General features: G+C 35.3%; 1 protein-coding gene across 1 annotated transcript in view; it reads left to right on the top strand.

The window, feature by feature from the left end:
- The window catches only part of LOC120353950 (putative protein kinase C delta type homolog), a 66,069-nt gene that overhangs the window by 10,062 nt on the left and 31,311 nt on the right, over positions 1-24,696 (top strand). The window lies entirely within an intron of this gene.

The raw sequence follows: 24,696 nt of genomic DNA, 5'->3' as shown, positions 1-24,696 counted from the left end.
GACAATGGGGTAATAACCGAAACCGGTCTTTCTAAGTGTCAATAAATCTGTGGTTTTTTGACAATTTCTTAGTCTTTTTTATTCAATAAGTAGAAACATGTTTGATTAGCTCTCAATTTACAGTTTAAATTCAACATACTTCTAAGTAACCAAACCAAGAACCCAATTCAGAAATACATTATAGGAAATATACAAAAGTATAGAGGAGCCAAATTGAAGCCTACGACACTTATTCGACTCTATTGGTCGACAAATAACGCCCACTCATTGGCCGACGAGAGCCAATCGCAAACGAGCAACACAACTTACCAATGTGCGACTGGAAGTATACAGGAGCCTGATTGAAGCCTACGACTCTTGTTTGATTTTATTGGTCGACAAAGACCGCCCACTCATTGGCCGACAAGAGCCAATCACAAACGAGCAACGCAACTAATGTGCAACTACCAGTGCTGCTTACATTGATACTGTATCATGATACGTAACTATCATATGATACGGGCCATAAAATTTTCAATTGGAATAATTCAAGAATACGACCGTGAATCAGGTTATCATCATGTCTAATTGTGGTTAAATACAAATAGATAAGTGTATATTTATATCGTCGAAATTGACGGAGAAATAGCCAATTTCGTTGACGAACGAATTCCATTTTATATTCTTTCGAAGAATATGTTTCAAAAACTCTAAGTGGGTTGATGGAAACATTCAAAAGTTATCGACCATCATAGAATAAGAGGAAAGAGAACAAGAAGTAGAAAAACAAGAGAATGAGAAAAGAAGGAGTAGGAGTAAAAAACTTAAACGAGAAGAACAGGAAAAAGTAGAATAAGATAACGACACAGGGAAAGAAGAGAAGAATGGAGAGAAAGAGATATATTGATTAATTGATTGAAAGAAAGAAAAAGATATAATGAAAAAAATAAGAATATAGAGGAAATGGAAAAGGAGAAAAAGATGAAAAACGGAGAAAGTGGATAGGAAATTGAAAACTGGTTCCTGTTTGCATATCAAACATCAGAAGTTCGCACTGCATTCAATCTTGGAGATTGTTGAAGTATATATAGGCTGCGAATATATTTTATAGGGAGCAAAGGAGAGGGTTTGGGTTTACTTAAACCCCCTTCACCACCCTTCTTCACTAGGGTGAAACCGAATTTTGGGACCCGATTCGGATGGATTTTCGATTTTCGCCAATGGAGTCACTCTCTCTCTCTCTTTTTCTGAAGTGGGACTCGAGTCTCCAACCAAATCCATGATTATTGAGAAGGTTCTCAACATCTCGAGCCGAAATTCGGAAATTTGTCGTGTGGAAATATTTTCCAAACAGTCTGCGAACCTTTAGTGGAGTTGAGATACAAGATATTTTTCTCATTGTAGTTGGAATCGAGTTAGGTTGACTTGAGTTAGTTGCAAGAAGTATTGGTCCTGATAAAAACCACCTATATTCATTGATTTTGTGAACGGAGGGGGGAATGTTTCTTCTTTTATATTTACCAAAATTATGCTATCAAATCATCTACCGGTATTTAAATCCTTGATTGGTTGGGAGCTTTTAGTGGATTCGTTCATTCAAATGCACAGATTTTCATCGGTTTTCACCTATTCTAGCAACTATAGTAACTACGAGCCAGAAACATCAATTAAAAATACTAGTATAATTTAACGTCAGGTTTATCGAATTCTAAATCAAACGAATTAATAAAAGGCATGTAGCATGTAAAATTCTCAATCAACGTTATCCAGTAATTTATTTAGAACAGAAGGAATATTCAATTTTTAATCTATACATTTTGGGAACTTAATAACTTGCTGCAACTAAATTTCGGGCCTCGGTCATTCTATGTTACTAAATTTTGTGCTATAATACGAAAACAACAAAAGTTTGGCACTCACCATTTCTACAATTTAAACTTCGACTCTTTAGAAACACTCACATACGATTTAAGAAAACTCTGTATACTTTACTCAGATTCACCCTCGCAATTAATCTCCTAATTCTACTTCTACTAATTTTATCGGTTTCTTCTTCAAACTTAATCAATATTAATCTATTAATATAACGAGAAATTGTCAATTTTGTCCCTCTGAATGGAAAACAGATCCATTCAGAGGACCGAGGCTCGCACACCGTTACATGTTTTTCCGGTTACGTTTCAATTCGAACAAGCCACTGTATTTGAAGATTATACGAGCATTAACTTATAGTGGCCTTTTCATTGGAAATTATTCCCCCTCCACGAGCGTTGAGCATAACTTCCAGTGGAAAACCCAAAGCTGCAAAAAGGTCAATGCTCGTATAATCTTCAAATACAGTGGCTTTTTCGACATGAAATTGAAACTGCACTTGAAAAATGCTTTAATTTTGACAACTAAGCAACAAGTTAGCAAATTCGAACAAGACAGAGTCAATTCTCACACTAAAAACGCAGGGTTCAACATACATAGAATCAAAGTTCATTTCAGTTCAAAAACCTGAAAAATAATATAAGATACACAAAAACAACTACAAAAATAGCTAATCAATATTCACACTATTACAATTTTTTATTTCTCATATATGTTTCAATCTCTCTCCCTCTGTATCATTTTCTCTCTCACTTATCTCTCTCCTTCCTGTTACACCGAAGCCATCTTGAACACTGCGGTCTCTCTATTTTGTCATCAACTCTGGACACTCTATCCCTCTCTCACACTCCTCACTCACTCTCTCTCTCTCATTTTGTTCTCTGTCTCTCTCTTTCTGTTATATCTCTCTCTCATTCAGCTCTCTCTTCCCTGTTACCCCAAGAGCATCTTGAGCATTGCTGTCTCTCTAATTTGTCTCCTTCCCTGCAACCTATCTCTCTCACACTCCTCTCTTTCTCTTCTTCTCTCTCTCACACTCTCTCTCACTCTGTTTCTCTCTATTTTTCCCTCTATCACTTACTTCCCTCTTTCCTGTTACCTACCCCAAAGCCATCTTGAGCAATGCTGCCTCTCTATTTTGTCATCAACCCTGGACATTCTATAAATCTCTCACACGTCTCTCTCCCACTCTCTCTTTCTCTTTCAAACACACTCTCTCATACTGTTTTTCCACTCATCTTTCTCTTCCCTGTTATTTCAAAGCCATCAAGCATTACTGTCGATTTTGTCTTTAACCTGCAATCTCTTTCTCACTCTCTTCACCCGGTCGTGTGTTAATGTAAAGGTTATTTTATATCCTTCTGAAAGAATCGACAATTATTTGTTAAAACACCGCCGATTTATGAAGTTACTTCACATTATTATATTATTGTTATTCCAATTGCATTCAATCTATATTCTCATTGATTAATTATTTGTACTTTGTAAAATTCGTTGAATAACTAGCATTATCGTCATTTAATGTAAATTGGTGTATAAGCCAGTAAATATTGTAACATACATAAATAAAGAAATCTAATCTAATCTCTCTTACCCTCTCTTCCTCGCTCTCACCCTCTCTTCTTCACTCTATCTCTCTCTAATTCATCTCTCTCTCACCCTCTCTTCTTCACTCTATCTCTCTCTAATTCATCTCTCTCTTTGTCTCACCCTCTCTTCTCCAGTCTAACACTCTCTCATTCATCACTCTCTCTCCCTCACTCTCCCTCACTCTCCTGATACCCCAAAGCCATCTTGAGCACTGCGGTCTCTCTATTTGGTACCAACATTAGAAGCTCAAATTCACAGCTAGGCTATTCAGTTACACTCCAAAGCATTACATTCTCTTCACCAAGGCTTCAAGGAAGGCTTCCCATTCACCCAGAACTGGATTGCTGGATGCTCACAGTTCACAGTGAATTCCTACAACTGCAGAGCTTGCATTCATTAGTTGGCCACCTCTGATATACTTGACACCATTAGCATTGAGACTATACGTGTATATCCTACAAATATCCCAGCTGTGTAACGTACCTGTATAACTATGTAGCTTCGAAATTACAGAGCCTATATTATCACGTTATATGTAACACTGTTGATATTACTATATACCCAAATAACATACCCATATCCTACTTGTATAACTATGTAGCATTGGAATTACAAAGCCTATATTATTACGTTATATATGTAACTCTGTTGATGCTGCTATATATCTGAATAACACACCTATATCCTACTATCTTATATAACTATATAGCAGAGGAATTACGCAGCCTATATCGCTTTTGCTGAGTGTTTATGAAGCTCTTTGTTTATCCCAGACTCCAATTATTTCCATTTACAAGTTCCAAATTACCACCGCTATGAAATAAGATAACCAAATTGGGTAAACCGAGAAATTCCTCTTGGGAATTTGGTGGTTTTTTCACTAGTAATATTAGTTCGTTGACTTTGGCTAGTAATTAGTCCCCTAAGTTTACTGGATGTTGAATTCGGTTATCGTGCAGAACACATGGTTTTTGTGGTTAGCGAGTTCAAATAGTTCACAAGGTTTACATTCCTACAAATTGTTTTCAAGACTTACATTGTTAAAAGATATCATAGTACATCTATTATCTTCTACACTATAATAAAGGAAAGAACTGGCTTAAAAATGTGTAGAGGATAAGAAAATTATGTTTTCCTACAGTTACGTTGAAAAGTGGCCATTGCTGCACTGATCACAGAACGCAAAGAATCACTTTTCCGCTCTAGTGCGGGAAAAATTTTTCTGCACTCCAGATTTGCAACATGGCAACGCAAAATACTCAGTAGGTTATATGGAGCAACAGTGCAGCAAAATCAAAAAATTAAGTTGGTAACAGTGACTGCTGTGGCTGCTATAGTGAGCAGAGGTGCAACGAAGCACAACGCGCTAATTATTATTCATTATATATTATAACCAAGGACAACGAGGACTTTAGGATTTTAGGATTAAGGTTTTTATCAATAATAAAATTACACAGAAAAACATTTGATGCATTTCAGGCAATTTTACCATAATTACCCACTTTTCATATTCAATGGTAACTGTAGGAAAAACTTAATGTGAAATACGTGCGCAAGTTCTCTGCTGCACTCAACAAACCATTCGCCCTCGCCTACGGCTCGGGCGTAAACGTTTCTTTCGGTGCAGCAAACTGTCACTTTGCGCACTAGTTGCACAAATAACTATTGACGCATCATCACGTGTTAACTACTGGACTGATTCACTTGGAATGCTGCCTATAAATTCTTAATCAACCGACGATTCTTATAGGCCTATTTCCAATTCTTCTGAATTTCATTACGTCAAGTTTCAAAATAGACCCTTGCGAAGCACGGGTTACCTGCTAGTTCTTATATAATTGAAGATTATTTATGTCTCTCAAAAAGAGTTAGGAAGAGAAGAAAATATAGTGAAGACACATTATGATGGCAGTGTTTGATTAGCGATGGTATTTTATCCTTGTCCATCATTCAACAGAGCAGATAGCGCTACCTCTTTCTCGCTTTGCTCTGTTGCCAGGTTGTCTTCTAACAATGTAGAATTAACAATTAATTAACAAAATATTTCATCCTTATTGAAAAATTATAAAAAAATATAATTTATTGTAGAATATAATTGATCATTTCAAACGAAAATGAACAGTTAATATTACATCAATATACTTGTAGCAGCTACCTTTCATAGAGGTTATTGTCAAGACAAATGATCGGCAACGTTTTATCCTATCTTTCTCCACTGCCATTATAACGTGAACCTCACTATAGAAGTGGGCTCTAGAAAGTTTAATAGAGAAGTGAATAGCGACGTAACCTGTAAACCAATTTGAAGAAAATAACAAAAATATAGAGTACCGTAATTATTCATAAATAACCAAAATGAAAGAAAATTTGGAAACCAAACGAAATAGATTTTGGTGGTGATAAGAGTGAAAGAAAATGTTTGTACGTGGAGAAAATAGCAGAAAGAGTGAGAGATGATGATGAATGAGAGGAAGACATGGTAATAGGGAGAGAGTATGTGTGAGAGAGAGAGAGATTGGCAGTGCAAGAGAATAAGATACAGAAAGAGGGAGCGACTGGAAGAAAGAGACTGAGAGGGAGAGCGCCTTAAAAAGAAAGAGCCAGTTACATTGATTGATTGATTGAGTACTTTATTTAAGGTAGATTACAATATATACTGGCTTATACAATGTGATGAATCTCTCAAATAGATCTCATGAGAAGAGAGAAAATTGTGATTACCTTTTAAAATGAAAGAATTTGCTAAAGGAATAGTTAGCGACCGAGCGATAAAGCTTACTTATCAGTAACTGTATATTAGATAAGAGTACCGTTCTGTACTGAATATTTTCTAGAAAATTATTCAATAAAATTATAATTATTCTGCAAATAAAGCACGAATTATTTATGAATTGCTCATTGAATTTTGAGGTTACACTTTGTTTACTGCCGATCAGATGTTTAAAGCAGTTCGACGCAGCTGACTGATTCAAAGTATTGTCAAATGTCATGCGGTTTCATGCAAGGTATAATATCATTTCTAAAAATTATAAAAATATCAATAAAGGACCAAGAATTTCGAATAAAAATAAAATGTATGTATATCGTTGAAATTATTTTTATTTAAGAAATTATATTATATATCAGGTCTTATTGTAACTAACTAGGTCATAGCATGAAATTATATTATTGATAAAGACAGCAGAAATTAATTATAACAATCTCAGACATAATAAAAATTGTATAAGAATATTAATTTATTAATTATTACTTCAACTGAACCACATGGTAATTAAATCTCTTTGGCAGCCTAAGCCAATCATAGTGCATAGAAATAGCACCAAAAAGGTGATCGTTTGAAAACAACATATGTTATCTACTATCAGACAACAAACCTGCCTTATCATACGCTAGCACCATGTACATTATATAAGAGGAACTATGTCGAGGAGCTTAAGTGGTTTTAAGAATTATATGAATTGAATTATTATCATAATTAAAGGGATTATATTCTCTTGCTTGCCACTGACGTCATGTCTACGTCACAGTCGTTCTACCAAGGCAAATTTTATGAAAATTACAACCGAGATTCTCAGAAGAAAGGGTAGCCAAGAAGCTTAGAGAAAAAGACTCACTTCCCTTTTGAAATCCTCACCGTTCAGATCTCTTTATAGTTACCCAGACCTATTCGTAAAAAAATCTTGTTCGATTTTATATGTTTTATTTGTGAGCCAATATTTTAGGCTATTCTAATTGTTATTGTAAATCTATTTTTTCATCAATCGATAAATTAAAGTCTAAAGTTAAATCATCCCTTAATTAATTTGGTGAAGGAAATATTAAATTGAAATTCCCCACGTGCTGAAACCGAAGCCTGGACCTGCTGCCGATCAAACGATTTTGATCTAAAGAAGAAAACCACGACCGTCAAGGAATTCACGTGAGTTATAAGTTTAAAGGGCCCCAATCTACGCTTCGAAAAATATTACAGTGCAGAAAACATAAATTTTTTCTTCGTTAAATTATTGGCCACGCCGACAAGCGCTTATTAGTTATTAAGAGCCTAGAATTTGTTCAATATCGAATTTATACAAACTTGTAGTTGATTAACTATCCTCCGCTGCCAGAACCACGATCCCCGAGCATTTTAAAAATTTTATAATTCGTTTTTCACTATTTTTTCAAAACTGTTAATTTTATCAATTGTAAAATTCTGTCGAATCACGCATGGTATCATGCAAGTACAAGAAAATTGCTAATCATTTTTGTTAATGTTTAAACCACTTTCAATTGTAAATTATATTCTGAATCTGCACTGTGAGATCATATATTTTATTATAATATATTTCAATTTTGTTAATTCGTTTTCTGAGTTCGATTATTTCTTAAGCCTGTCAATTATTGTGTCTGATACGTTCTATCTCATCAAGAACCGATCGAATACGATCATTGAAATAATTGAATTAAGCTGGATATTGGAACAGGTCTAAGTGGATGTAGTGAGTGGGGTCAGATCGAGATATTTGTTCTTTGTCCTTACCTGCTCATATATCAGCTTTTATCTGTTACCAACCTCGACTTAGGAGCGAACACATCAATTGTACAGCAGATGCAGCCAGAGATCATATAATTTCCTACAATAGAGCTTAAAACCCGACAAGACTCTGTTCTCGAAATATATTCCGAACGATATCTGGTCCTTGTACCCTATCTCAATCTTCGGAACTTATTAGAGACGCAGTCCCGTAAATTATCTACATCGGGATTTTTGCTCAACCTGTATGATTTTGTATGCTCATTCTTCACAGGTAATAATTTTAAGATATCCGTTTTCAGTGTTTAGCGATCGCTACACTGCTTATAAAAATTTCATCACTATACAATCTGTCATTAGAAGAATCAAGGGTGAGCGAGCGTTTAGGCCTCCCGCGATTCCGACAATTGTATTGAATCTTGTAGTGAATCAATCAGTCTGGTGTACACTCAGCGTCCACGCACGCAATTACAAAATTTATAACCTCAACACCGTTGATTTAGTACAAGATTCACTCGACATATGTGAAGCCGTTAAAAAACGCTTTACATGATTTGCCGGCCCAACGTGAGGCATTTGGATACAGCACTACATGATTTGGCAAATCACTCTACATATGTGAGGCGATTTAAAATCCAGCACTACAACACTTATATACAATACAGCAAGATTATAGATGAATTTACATAATATAGACTAAGAAAATAATTATTGAACTGTATATGATATGAAAAAGCAATTTGTAATATAATAACTATACATAATTATATTGTTATGCATCCACATAAATTGGCGGAGCTTTGGACATATCAATGTCCATTCTTCGGAAAGAATATTAAAAATATCCTCCCCACTAACTCTCTATCAAAACGTTAATTTCATTGATTCCTGAGAGAGAGAGAGAGAGTGAGAGAGAGAAACTCGGTTGCAAGATAATAAGATGGAGGAAAGAGGGAGAGAGACTGGTGGTAAGAGACTGATGGAGAGAGAGAGAGGGAGTCTCAAAAAGAAAGAGCCAGTTGGAGAGAGAGAATGTGAGAGTGACAGTGTGTGTGAGAGTGAGAGAACGTGAGAGAGAGTGTGATAGAAACTCGGTTGGCATAATACTAAGCGCCCGCAGCTATTTAGTGACCAGGTATTTGAATTCGGGTCCTGTTTAATACAGAATACGCCTCCAGTCATTACAATTTACATGCCTTCCTAGCTACTAACTGAACCCCCTTTATACGAATTCCTGCCTTATTCAATGAGTTTGCCTACAAATTTCACCAACTTGGAATGTACTCTGAAATTGCGTGTGTAACAAGATGGTTTCATGTTCATGGTTTGCTGAAATTGCATTTAATAAGTACAAGCATAGATAAAAGGTAGCATATGAAGATATCCCATGGTATAGAGCATGTTCTTAATTTCACTGTTAACATAAACAACCTATACCATGGGATAGATTCTTATGCTTTATTTTCCCATGGTTTATGTTCAAAATAGTTTTACTGTTGACTATTAAATTAAATTCATTCCATCTATATATATATGAAAGCGAAATGGCACTCACTCACTCACTGACTGACTGACTGACTGACTCACTCACTCACTCGCATAACTAAAAATCTACCGGACCAAAAACGTTCAAATTTGGTAGGTATGTTCAGTTGGCCCTTTAGAGGCGCACTAAGAAATCTTTTGGCAATATTTTAACTCTAAGGGTGGTTTATAAGGGTTTGAAGTTCGTCTTTTAGCATGTCTATTCTTCTTATTCTCTTAATTATATTTGAAAAATGTCCATAGCATATGTTAATATAGAACTATGATCTAGAGAGAGTACCTCTTCGAAACAGTTGTTAACTGGTAACTGAATTAATAATTTTTTCAGGTTGGCATCAAGTTAAGTTGACTTTGTTAGGTTGGCACCAAGTTGAAGATTGAAATGCGTTTATCGCGGAAAAATTGATCGGGCACTGCTACTTTAATCAGAGCTATTCCTGGGAATATTATATTACTAGCGGTCAGGCTCGCTTCGCTCGCCATATCCGTTTAGCCAGGCGTTTAGTCTGGACCCCCCACTGGATCGTCCTGACATTTGATCGTCCTACAAATGAAAAATGCAGGCGAGCGAAGCGAGCCTGCTGATCTCATTCCTGGACGATCCAGTTGGTGGTCCAGGGGGCGGAGCCCCCTTGCTAGACGGATATGGCGAGCGAAGCGAGCCTGACGGCTAGTTTCATATAAAGTTGTTTGAATAATAAATTGAAAAACTGAACATAATATAGATACAGAGAAATTCACTTGATTTAAATACAGATTTATAATGAGAGAATAATATTAACTGAAGCCGATAGTCCTAGTAGTTGTTTTTGGTGAAGCTATGTGACGCTGATAGTCTCTCATACTGTGCCCTTCTTACACTCTTACACTCCCAACAAAACAGTAATAATAGACAGTGGTCGACAGTAATCGGCTTGAGTTGATAAAAATTAGCTTGAAATCTTGGATATGAACGACGTGTTACTATGGGATATCTTCTCATGCTATCTTTTCTCTAAATTACAAGATTCCAGGTTTCTTTCTTCCTAATTTAATTCTTTAATTTCTGTTCATTCCTACCACAGAATACAGCATTATAGAAGTTTCCAATTATAGAAGGAGTCAAAAAATCATAGAATATTTCTGTTCCTACCTAAATTGGGGTCCACATTATGATAGCAGTGAAGAAGATGAGAGAAAGGCGTTGCCTATTCTTTGCCTTGTCGGTGCATTCCATGGACGTTAGCTGAAACATTAAAGTCTGATGTAATATTAACTACTGATCATTATTGTATAAATTATTAATTATATTTTATTCGTCAAGAATGAGATAGGCCTACCGACTCCGGTCGTTATACTGTTTTTCAGTTCTGGTGATCAAGAGCCAAAGTAAAGAGCAGACAAATGGTATACTAGTGAGCAAGCGCTGTGAATGGTGGATGCATGACCAATGAACGTCTGCCATTGGCTCAGACAAGCCCCTCCCACGACTAGCTGGTGTTTGAGTCGCACGTTTGAATGGATACAAATCTACTAATCATAGCACTTGCTAACTGAAGTTCATATTTTGCTGCTATATATCTCAGTTCTGATTTGTAGTTATCCTTCTCATCACATATAAACCATTTTTGTGGAACTATTTCAACACTATCTGTTTACACTAAGGAACTTTCTCTACTCATCTGAGAATTTTCACTTTGGAATTTCTTCTGTCCTTGAAGTTTATTATTGGGGTATTCAAGGTTCATTAAGGTATTGTAGGTTCAGTTCGAATTTACATCATTCTATTTATGGGTTCAACAAATGGAAATTCAATGTTCCAGTGTTTAAAATTAATAAATGTCAGGGTAAAATACCATAATAAATTATATTCCACGGACTGAAGAGTTATACAGTAATATTAAGCAAAAATAAGTGATTAAATATGCGAAAGTTGAAGTATTACTGTATTGTTTTTCACTTAAAACGGTGGCGTTTGGACCTTCAGTTTTCCTTTTGCAGAGAATCTAAGGGTATTTTTTCCCCTATATTGAAAAAATCAATAAATTATATAAGTAATCCCATTATATTAAGCCAGCAATTTCTGTATTTATATATCTGGTTATTTTTATATCTGGCTATTTTTATACAGTATCTGGTTATTCATGTTTTACGGATCTCGAAAACGGCTCTAACGATTTTCACGAAATTTGGAACATAGTTGGTTTATGATATAAAGACTCGATTGCACTAGGTCTCATTCTTTGGAAAACTCGCTGAACGACATTAAAAGGATAATTCATCCTTGAAAAACAGATGATAATTTCGTCGTCTCTCGATAACAGAAGATGCGTGTGCCTGTGTGGGAGAGAGACAAAATTATTTCCAGCTGTGAAATCATGATCAATCAGCGAGAAAATTTATCTAGCTAGACAATTTAATCGATTTGATCAACATAATCTGATTTGTTGACATGACATTATAGTCCTCCTGAACTAGAGTATATCATAATTTTCAAAGTTGATCATTATTTGACTATTTTGTTATTCAATTTGGTTTGTATATAATCTAAATTATAAATTTTTTGTTTTCAAATGTTTGAACAGAAAATTGAACCTGAATTCAAGTGTATGGAACAAAAACTTCTTTCTGGACTATTTATAGTGTATAAATCAAAGTTCGGGAAAGAAACAGTTTTGGGCTGTGCCTGTTAGTACTTCCCCAATCATTTCAAAGAATTGTGTTCGGTTTATCAAAAGTCAATAAATAAATAACGAGCAAAGCTCGGTGCCCCGATATTATAGATTATATGATAATATGTTATGGATAAAATGTGAATTTATAGACTCAGAATCAAATATCTTTACCTCTTTTTGAGTCGGAATGGGCAATAACATAATCCTTGAACGTAGGATTATGATGATGAGTAGACTAATAAGGTCATTTATTATATGAAATACTTTTCATATAAAGTATTAGAGTTTCTGCTCGCTTCGCTCGCCTGCATTTTTCATTTGAGCATTTTTATCATATGTTAGGACAATCCAGTCGGGGGTCCAGACTAAACGTTTGGCTAAACGGATATGGCGAGCGAAGCGAGCCTGACGGCTAGTTATATAATATTCCCAGGATTGGAGTAGCAGTGCCCAATCAGTTTTTCCGCGATAAATGCATTTAAATCTTCAACTTGGTGCCAACCTAACAAAGTCAACTCAACTTAATGCCAACCTGACAAAATTATCAATTTAGTTGCCAGTTAACAACTGTTTCGAAGAGGTACTCTATCTAGATTATAGTTCTATAGTAACATATGATGTGGAAATTTCAATTATAATTAAGAGATTGGGAGAAGAAGAATATACATGCTAAAAGACGAACTTTAAACCCTTAAAACAACCTTAGAGTTAAAATATTGCCAAAAGATTTCTTAGTGCGCCTCTAAAGGGCCAACTGAACATACCTACCAAATTTGAACGTTTTGGTCGGGTAGATTTTTAGTTCTGCGAGTGAGTGATTGAGTGAGTCAGTCAGTCAGTCAGTAAGTGAGTGAGTGCCATTTCGCTTTTATATATATAGATGAATACATAGATTTATTACTATGAAGCATAATAATCATTTGACAGTTACATAATTCTTTATCAATCAAACTAAAAAAATAATAAAATACCAACATCAAAAAACCCCTATAAGACACATGTAACTAAAAGATCTAGCTAGATCTAGATTTATCAATATATAAGATCATCAATTGTAAGATTCACTCCAGACTTGAATGGGGAACACCAATGTCATAATCTATAAGAAAAGCTGACAGTTTGAAATTTCCCTCACTAGAAAATCTGCGTGTATGAATTTTCTTCTTCAGCTCCCAGTGACCGACCATATTAATTGGAAAACTGTATGATGAGATATTTTGCCCGGTAATGGAAAAGTGGAGAGGTTTTCCACAAGGCGCTTCTTTTGACGCTGGTCTCTGATTTTTCATCAGCGGGTGCTTCATTATAACACATTTTCCAGGCTTCACCCTTTTTCCCAGGTTTTTCTTTTTTTTTGCTCTCATCAGCTCGTTCAAAAGGGTCCGAGTGGTAGAGTCTTCACCTGTAACGGACAGATGTATCTTTCTCTCTCACGCTCTCTCTGTCTGTCTGCCTCTCTCACTCTCTTAAACCCTCTCTCTCACTCTCTCTCACCCTCTCAATCGGTCTCTCTCCCTGTTTCCAATTTTTTCTCTTTTCTTCTTCTCTCCCCTTCCTATTTCCCATTCCTATTTCATCTTCTTTCACCTTCTCTCCATGATAAATCTTCTCCTTATTCTCTTCCGACCTACAATATACTTCTCTTTATTTCTTCTCTATCCTTCTTCTTTTACTTCTTCTTTCACTCATGTATTTCCTCTTCGAATTTCATGTTCTCTTTCTTCCATATCTTCTCCTCTATCCATATCTCCTTCTTCTCCTTTGCTTTCCACCTTCCTTCTCCTACTGGTCTAGCCTCTATCTTCACCTTCCTCTTTCCTTCGCTCTCCAATTTCTTCTCACTTTCACATCTTTCTTTCTCCTTTTCTCACTCTAATCTTCGAATGTACTCCGATATTACCTCTTATTTATTCTTCTTAATAATACTTATTCTGCAAACCTGCTTTCTGCAGTATTTCCCTTGTCGTCTTCCTCTCATTTCACCTCTCTTCTCATATCTCCTTTCCTTTTTCCCTTTCATCCTTTCTTCCTTAATCTTCCTTTCTCCTATTTTTACTTTCCTCCTCCTCCTCTCTATTTGTTCTTCCTTCTCTCGATACAACTGGTACTTTCTTGTTCATCTTTTGATTTATTCCAAGTATTCATCCTTTTCTCTATCCCTTTATCTTGCTCTCTCACTCTATCTCTCTCTCTCTCTATCACTTCATCATCTCCTTCACACACGCTTTCTCAATCGCTCTCTCTCTTCCGACTTCTTCTCTTTCTCAAAACTCTCTCTTTCTCCTTGTATTTCATCATGTTTTAACACCCATTTCTTTTGTTTCATGTTACATTGTTTCTCCGTTCAATTCCACTGAACAACGTTTCATACCTCCACTCTTCCAATTATTATTCTATTTTCTTCTTCTCTACATCTTCTCCACATTCTTCTGTTTCATTATCTCCTTCTTGTTCTTCCCCCTTCTACTTCTTCTTCTTATTCTTTTTCTCCTTCTTCTTCTTCTTCTTCTTCTTCTTCTTCTTCTTCTTCTTCTTCTTCTTCTTCTTCTTCTTCTTCTCTTCTTCTTCTTCTTCTTCTTCTTCTTCTTCTTCTTCTTCTTCTTCTTCTTCCTTCTTCTTCTTCTTCTTCTTCTTCTTCTTCTTCTTCTTCTTCTTCTTCTTCTTCTTCTTCTTCTTCTTCTTCTTCTTCTTCTTCTTCTTCTCTTCTTCTTCTTCTTCTTCTTCTTCTTCTTTCTTCTACTTCTTCTTCTTCTTCTTCCTCATCAACCCGATCCCCTGTCTGTCTTTTCCTCACTCGCTCTCGCTCTCTCGCTATCACGCTCTTTCTCTCTCACTCACTCATCCCTTTCTCTATCCTCTCTACTCAACCTCTTCAATTATTCCACCATTTCGCCCTTTAATTTTTCACACCAGCACTGAGCATTGTTTTGTTTTAATTACAGCGGCTTTTAATTTTACAGTATTCATCTTTGCAGCAATATTGCCGTAGCAGATTTCACATTCTAGACGCAACAAAAAAGACCGAAAATAAACTTTGGATGAACGTTGTGGAAGCTTTTTGTTTGCTATTCAAATAGATATTATGTTTATTACAGCTGGGAGCTAATGAAATATTAATATAATGTAGTTGTAATAATGTGATAATAATAATAATAACATTTATTAATTTATTTATTCGAACATTGATAGATACAATATAATTCTCAACTATGAATGATTGGGGAAGGAACAACAGGCTTAAAGCCCAAAACTGTTCCTTTCCCAAATTTGGATAGTAATTGTCCAAAAAAAGGTTATGTTCATCACTTTATAAGCTTTATCCTATTTCGAGTCGAAAAGGAGTATTCACATCTAGCATCTGGCATCATTGTAGTTTCAGCCATCTAAAGTGCTATTTGATAACTCTGGATTGTGAACGCCCCATCTAAAACCATCTGCTATTAGCTAACTGCAGTAGCGATCCAAGCGGATAATTTGTGTAACTCAGAGTTTATTATAACTCAAAACATAACTGCTGCCGTTTTAACAGAGATAGCTAGAGTTAGCGGACTCAAACCTGCCCTATCTGCTATCTCGTCTGTTATTTTTTAACGTTCCACTATAGCATTGAGTTAACACAGACTTAGCAAAAAGCTGGAGTTAGCGAATAGCTCGACTTAGACAGCTAACTCAAATATTGTGAATACTCCTTTTAAATATATATAACCATAGAGAAACAATAGCGTAAGTAGATATCCCATGGTATAGGGCGTTTATGTCGCAACTTTTACTGTTATCTCAAGCCGATTACTGTCGATTATTGTCGATTTTCACTGTTTTTGTTCATAAAGCTTCACAGGAAAGAACTACGTGAACTATCAGCTTGAGATAACAGTAAAAGTTGCGACATAAACACCCTATACCATGGGATATCTACTTATGCTATTGTTTCTCTATGATGTAACGTTGAAAAAAAAGCAATAAAAATATTTCACTGAACCAAAACTGCATAATGAGAACTCATTCCTGAATGTAGTTCATTCATCTTCAATGCACTGACAAGACAATTCTTCAAAATCATTGTTATTTCATTATAAATTTATATTTTTCCAATAATAGGCCAACAGTGTTTTAATTTGAAGTTTCAACTAATGAACTACTGCAGAGAAATAACTCAAGCCTGATAGAAATATCATCTTAAATAACTCAATCCTGAAAGTTTATTCTTATTCAAAAAAGTGACACGACAATTCTCCAAGATTTATATTCATAGTCATCTCATCATGAATGCATCCAATAATAATATAGTGTCCTATTCTGGAGAGACCTATCACTTAGTTATGAATTACTGAAAACTGGAACCATTAAATTGCAAAATAAACTCATGTACTGCGAAGAAAGAACTCATTTCTGACAGTCTATTCTATCACAAAACAGTGACACGACAGTTCTTCAAAAATTATTGTTATTTTCTTATAATGTTGGAATGACAAGTTGAACTTTGGATAAAATGAAAATAAAACTATTACAAGTGATAAACAAACTATGTTAGTTGAAAACATCACAGGTGGAAATCAGATGATTCGTCACAGATCCATCCATTTATACTGTGTTTATTGTTAAGAAACCTTCTCAACTTCATCATAAACCATATACTGCAAGGAAAGAACTCACATTTGACTGTTTATCTACTATGAAACAGTGACACGACAATTCTCCAAGATTTGTAGTCATCTCATTATAAATTAATCCAATAATACAATGTCCTATTCTGAAAAGCCCTATCACTTCATCATAACTGCCAAAAACTGGAACCTTCCAACTCGATTATAAACTTATGAACTGCAAAGAAAGAACTCATTCCTGACAGTTTATTCTTCCACAAAACAGTGACACGCCAATTCTTCAAAAATTATTGCTCTTTTCTTATAGATTCATCCAATAATACGGTGTTCCATTGTTGAGAAACCTTTTCAACTTCATTATAAACTTATATACTGCGAAGAAAGAACTCAAAGTTCACTGTTTATCTACCAAGAAACAGTGACACGACAATTCTCCAAGATTTATAGTCATCTCATCATAAATATTATCCAATAATACAGTGTCTTAATCTGAATTGACCTATCACTTTATTATAAACTGCCAAAAACTGCGGCGAAAGAACTTATCCCTGACAGGAGGTTATCGCATGCAATGGGAAGGTCTACGAAAACCGAGAATCACAGCAATTTTCTAATAACTTTATTGGATATTAATGATGCAAAGAAGGCTTTAGTCTGGAGAACTCCTCTCACTTCATCCAATGAAGTGTTCAATTCTGATGGAACCCTTTCACTCTATTATAAACTGCCAAAAACTGCGGTAACCCCTGACAGGAGTTCATCGCATGCAATAGAAAGGTCAACAAAAACCAATAGAAAGCAATCTTTAGGGCCAATGCGACATCTCAGAGTGCTTCAGACCTTGTTCCGAATTTGAGTGGAGGATTTTGAGTGGTTCAAGGGGGTGGAAAGGGGTAGAAAATGGTGATAAAGAAGAGGATAAGGAATGGAAATGAAGGAATTTATGGGTTGGAGCATGCTTATTGTTTTCGTGACTTGGTACAGTTTGTCTGAACTCACACACTGCGGTTGTTCCGTGGTCTGACAGTTATTCTAATAAATAAAATGTTTATTAGGATTGTCGCGCAACGTTTATTGTGTCATGCTAGGATTATTCAGTTTCGATCAATCTTCAGTTTTGAAGCTAGAGTCTTCACCATTCTTGAATTTTCCTAATAGAGGTTAATGATTGTCAAGGTTTATTGCGGTGTTTACTTGATTTTTAAGATCCTATGATGATGGGGAAGTGTTTCTGAAGGTGAATTATCGGGAAATGGCTTTGATTTCGAATTATTTCTGTAGCTTCACATAATGTAATGAAGGGGAAAATTGGCTTATACATGTACGGGATAGGAAATTCACGAATGATGCATTATCACGTCTAAACTACTCAACTGATCAACTTGAAATTTTGTATATTTATTCTCAACCCACCGAGGATGGTTATAGGCCTATTCCAAGTTTTTCTAGATTTCAGTAGGTCAAGTTTTCAGTTAGTCAAGTTTCTAGTTGGAATATTCATCTAGTATTCCTTCATGGTCAGAGACCTATTTAGCAAAATGCTGAGTTGGAAAAGAATAGCGCTATCTGCTTTGTCTGCAGATAGACAAGGATAGCAACACCAATGTTAGTCAAATACTGTCAATATTTGGTGGAAAGCATCCTATTTGAACGATTCGTGAAAATATGTACAATAACCAATTAATACCATGACGAAGTTAACCACAATTATTCTCCGGGAGAAAGCCTTCACAAGAATAATTCAAGAACCCTTTATTCGTTGAGGGTGATGCCTACATGAGCTCTTGGCTTGTGCATGGGTAATGAGGGTGATGATAATGAGAGGTGATTGAACCCACAGTATTTTTAAAATTGCTACGCTATGTTACTAATACTATAGAGAATACTATATTGTTATTACACCATATTGGCCGTAGTCGAGTGGATCAGATGCTGGCTTTATGATTAAGAGACCCGGGTTCAATTCCCGGCCCGGGCGCGATATTTATCTCGAGCCACTCCCGTGTTTCGGATGGACACGTTAAGCCGTCGGTTCCGGCTGCCTAAAAAGCAGTCATCAGGTCATGTCAGAGGCCCTGAAATTGATCAGTTGCGACCTGAAAAATCTGACACCAGACCTGAGCCAGCCAGGTATTATTATTATTACCATATTGTTTCTCTATGCTAATACTAAACAAGGCACCCTTACGTCATACAGTTCAAATGATTTCGATTCATGAACAATAGTTATTTGTGCAACTAGTGCGCAAAGTGACAGTTTGCTGCACCGAAAGAAACGTTTACGCCCGAGCCGTAGGCGAGGGCGGAATGGTTTCTTGAGTGCAGCAGAGGAACTTTGCGCACGTATTTCACATTAAGTTTTTCCTACAGTTACCATTGAATATGAAAAGTGGGTAATTATGGGTAAAATTGCCTGAAATGCATCAAATGTTTTTCTGTGTAATTTTATTATTGATAAAAACCTTAATTTATTGTCAAATTGAATAAAAATGTTGTCCTTGGTTATAATATATAATGAATAATAATTAGCGCGTTGTGCTTGGTTGCACCTCTGCTCACTATAGCAGCCACAGCAGTCACTGTTACCAACTTCATTTTGATTTTGCTGCACTGTTGCTCCATATAACCTACTAAGTATTTTGCGTTGCCATGTTGCAAATCTGGAGTGCAGAAAAATTTTTCCCGCACTAGAGCGGAAAAGTGATTCTTTGCGTTCTGTAATCAGTGCAGCAATGGCCACTTTTCAACCTAACTGTAGGAAAAAAATATTCCACCACAGGTATTCTCAAAGAATGAGTCAAATGAAAATCTACAACATATCAAATTCTGAATTCAAACATTTTCCTCACCATTCATCATAGATAGCATGCATTTCTTTCGTGTTGCATGCTACAAGGCATGCGTTATTCAAACTTTTTTCTCACCATCTACCATATAAAACATGAATTTCTTTCAAGTTGCATGCTACAAGGCATGCGATATTGCATCGTGTATGACTGTCATATTGCCGTGTGTTGCGTGATTCGTGCCTCGCCTCAGATAGGAAGTGATGTCTATGCAAATCCAGGGTTGGTGTTAATTTGAATTTAAATTTATTCTGCATACAACCAGGCTATAGTGAGGTTCATGTTATGATGTCAGTAGATGAAGATAGGTGAACAGCGATGTCGATTCTATGCCTTGCCACTGCCTCCTAAGTTATGTGTACTTCATAGGCTAGAGCTAGCCAAATTGCATCTAGTTATTGCTAATCTTGATGGATTGGTTTTGATTCTAGTAGTTTCTAGTTTCTAGTTTCTAGTGATATAGTTATAGTAACCTATGGTAGTAATAGTAATACATACAGTGAGGTCCACGTTATAAAAATAGTAATTATTGACCGAGCGAAGTGAGGTCTAAGATTCAAGTTGACGATTTGGCATTTCTCTTGATGTTTCAAAGTTTAGATGTTGCGCATTCGAACACTCAAAATGTTTATATGTTGCGCCTTTACAGCGAAACGCGGTAATAGATTTCCATAAAATTTGACAGGTAAGTTCCTTTCTAATTTCGCGTCGACGTATATACAAGGTTTTTGGAAATTTTGCATTTCAAGGATAATATAAAAAGAAAAAAGGAGCCTCCTTCATACGTCAATATTGGAGTGAAAATCAGACTATAGAATTATTCATCATAAATCAGCTGACGTGTGATTACACAGATGTGTGGAGAAGTCAGTCTATTGCTGTATTTCCACAAGGTCTATAATTTCAATCAGGTACTTGTGGATGAGAATACTGCGTGAGGTCTACTGCTCACAGAACTACTAGTAATAATAAATACCTTTATTTATAAAAATAGACAAGTAAAAACACATCTAAATATACAGAATAATAGTAGACATTTAACGTGCAGAATGTCAGTTCAAGCCCTTTGTAAATAATTGCACGATTCAAAAATGAAAAGAGAAAAAAGTTCAGGTTTATTGTATGATATAATTAATAATGTCTTTGAGCTGCTCAAAATAACAAATAAATTCATATCGAGAAATTATGACGTGTGTCAGTATAGTAATTTCTCTGGCATCAAAATATATACTCTGTAAGAGACTATTGTGCCCACTTCAACGAGATCAATAATGATGCTCTTCTGATTTCATCTGCTCTACCATTGAATAATCATCACAAATATTTGGATGACATTGTGAAAAGCAAGCAGTCTGTTCACAGTGAGCCCCTCTCTGATTCTATTGGTGGAAGCCTATTTGAACGTCGACCAATCAGAAGCGAGTACACTTCCCCTCATCATCTGCTTGATACAAGGCCACGCCCACAACGCTCTCTCTTCTACTGGAGCTTCAAAGTCATTTCAGCGACTCCATTTTGTCGAATTTGGTCTTTTATTTATTCATTTCTCACTTTTTTCTGTGGATACAATCACAAATCACATGAATATGATCAGAAAGAAAAATAAAAATTTCAGTACCCTTTTTGAATTATTTTATCACAACATGATTCAACATTTGCCATTGCACATGCCATTTTCAAGGGTACTGAGATTTTTTTTCTATTTATATTACAAGTCGCCCTATACAGAAAAGAGATTAATATGATCAGGAATGAACAACAGTCATGGCCCAAAATTGTTCTGTTCCCAAATTTAGTCTTCAGTATTTTCTGTTCCAGTGAAAGTGATAAATTATTGTGGAAGCTTCATTTTGAATGATTAAGATATGATAAGAATGATAAAAATTATTTTAAATAATCAATATATTAATTAAATTTCAAGTTGACTTGAGAATTAATTTATACCCCGTGAAAACAAAAGATATTCTCCTATCTCCTGAAACTATGATCATACCTGAAAATTGCAACCTGATTGACCAATAATTTGCTAAACAACTAATATAGTGAGATCCACGTTATGGCAATAGATTAGAGTTTTTTATAATATTAAACTACTGTAACATACATAAATAAAGAACTCTAATCTAATCTAATATATTGCTATTATAACGTGGACCTCACTATAGTTGTTCAGCATATGTTTGGTACAGCAATTTCATGTGCGATTTGTTTGTGCGATTGGCACATTCATACACCAATTTCAATGTATGATTTATAGATTTAGGAGTAGGCCTGAAACCCATCATCGTTTTTCAATCTATGATGTAGCTTCAGTATAAGGCCAACAAAATCTACATTGATTTATTATTGATTCAAAATTAAGTTTTAAGGAGTGCAACCCCATAACATTTTTCATTCAATCAGAAGATTAGAAAGGAGTTCTTTATCAAAATATATATTGTAACATACATAAATTAAAGTCTCTGATCTAATCTAATATATTCCCATAATAACGTGGACATTACTAAATTTGTTCAGCAAATTTTTGGTCATTCAGACAGCAATTTTCAGGTAGATTCAGGAGTAGACCTACCCCTCATAGTTTTTCAATCTATGGTGGAACTCAAGTGTAAGGTCAATAAACTACTGAAATCAATAAACTAAATAGTTACTAGTAGTTCTGTGAACAGTAGACCTCGCGCTCAGTAAGTTACATTAACCTGTTGTTATGTTTCCTCAGAAATGAATAAATAATTTATCAATTTAAAATGTCTATAAAAAATCCTAAATAAACATAGATCTTTCTGTCCTATCGTACAATGAAGTGTCGTCCCGGAATGTGAGTGTGAGCGCTGTTATCAGGTCTGGCTGCAACTGTCTACAACGTTGATGGAAAGATACAATTTTCAAGATATTCGATGTTTTTGAACGGGTTGTATTATAGTCAACTGTCTACTAACGTTAATGGAAAGATACATTTTCAAGATGTTCGATGTTTTTGAACGGATAGTATTATAGTCCACTAGACAGCTGATTTATGATGAATAATTCTATAGTCTGATTTTTACTCTAATATTGGCGTATGAAGAAGGCTCCTTTTTCCTTATATAATATCCATGAAATGCAAAATTTCCAAAAACCTTGTATATACGTCAATGCGCAAAGTAAAAAGGAACATACCTGTTAAATTTCATGAAAATCTATTACCGCGTTTTGCCGTAAATGCGTAACATATAAACATTTAATCATTTAAACATCAAGAGAAATGCCAAACCGCCAACTTGAATCTTAGACCTCACTTCGCTCGGTCAATTATTCAAAATTCAGTTCAAGGAGTACTGCCTCTTATCATTTTTCAATTTATGATTCAACTCCAGTGTAAGGCCAACAAAATCCACATTTATTATTCAATATCCCCCAATTTATAACGCTTTTCCTATATAAATTTCAAACTCACTCCCAGACATAATAAAGTATCCAGACTTTGTTTGAGCCACAAATAAAAAACTCTTTACAACCCACTTTAACGCAGGGTATCTCTTCAAACTGGAGTAAGTTCCAGTTTAAACTATCAGTATCCCTTATGAATTATTCCAATGCTTCTCATTCGAATATAATGCTGACAGGCCCCAGATTCACTCAAAAGTTTCAGCATTTCTCATGGATAAACTGAATACTCCCCATTCAAAATTCAGGCACAATTCACTTGAAACTGTGAGGATTCTTCATAAACTACATCATTGTTTTCCATTTAAATGATGCTGACTGGAACTCGATTGGCATACATTGATGGTCTACAAAATCCAGGCACAATTCACTTAATCCTGTCAGGATTCTTCATAAAATACATAAATGTTTTCCGTTTGAGTGATGCTGACTGGAACTCGATTGGCATACATTGATGGTCTACAAAATTCAGGCACAATTCACTTAATCCTGTCAGGATTCTTCATAAAATACATCAATGTTTTCCATCTGAGTGATGCTGACTGGAACTTGATTGGCATGCATTTATAGTCTACAAAATCCAGGCACAATTCACTTAAAACTGTCAGAATACCTCATAAACAACAACAATGTTCCCCATTTAACTAATGCTGACTGGAACGCGATTGGCATGCATTTATGGCCTACAAAAAAAGGCTTATACTCCGATTTACAGTCAGTATTGATGAAATAGGTAGCATAAATCCATTTTCCAAGAGAACTCTGTCAGTTTCAAGTGGATCTGGTTATATCAACGTTTTTCTCAACGTTTATAGCCGAATGTAGGGTTATATGCAGAGTTATAGGCACGGCACAGCCTTTCAAAAATGAATTTCAGCAACGTTCAAAGACCGTAAAAAGCCTGGGGCTTGAGAGTAATAGAACTTTCTTTATGACACAATTACGTTCTTGCTCCCCCTACTCCTCTTAGCCTACTCAATTTCTCTCATCCTGGGAATTTTGTAAGGATTTCAGACTGTCAGAGTTGGTTGGATGCGGAGTATTGATGTGAGTGTTTTTAGACTGTCACAATTTCAATTTCAATTTCAATTTCAATTCTTTTTATTTGCCATCAATTGGTTATATGGATGTGATAATGTAGTCCTACATAAGGAGTAAAGAAGATTGAGGTGGATCTCAGTATATAGATTGTCATTCTTCTTAGATCTAGCACGGGGTGGAGTACTCGGGAATTACCATTGATTATAGTACAATATTGATTATGCATTGGTTTCCTTATTCCGTGGTTCTAGCTTGTTAGAGCAGGCAATTGTCTCACGAACATACTTGATTTCTCTCAAATTTCTTCTATTATATTCAGTTTATAATGTTTATCAAATGAAACTTCTATTGTCCAATGTAGATCTCATATTCAGATTGTCATTCTTCTTGGCACTAGCTTGTTAGAAAAAACAATAATTGTCTCACATACATAATCGATTTCTCTCAATTTTTTCAGTTTATATATTGTTTATTGAATAAAACTTATATTGTTCAATATGAACATCATATTCAGTGTCATTCTTTTGTTTCTAGCTTGTTACAACAACCAATATTCGCGCAAACATACTCAATTTCTCTAAATTTTTTTTATTGTATTTTCAGTTGAATATACTGTTATTTTGAAT

The sequence above is a fragment of the Nilaparvata lugens genome, chromosome 13 (genome assembly GCF_014356525.2).
Source record: "Nilaparvata lugens isolate BPH chromosome 13, ASM1435652v1, whole genome shotgun sequence".
Lineage (NCBI taxonomy): Eukaryota > Metazoa > Arthropoda > Insecta > Hemiptera > Delphacidae > Nilaparvata > Nilaparvata lugens.
The sequence above is the reverse complement of the archived record's forward strand: the minus strand, read 5'-3'. Positions and strand labels throughout refer to the sequence as shown.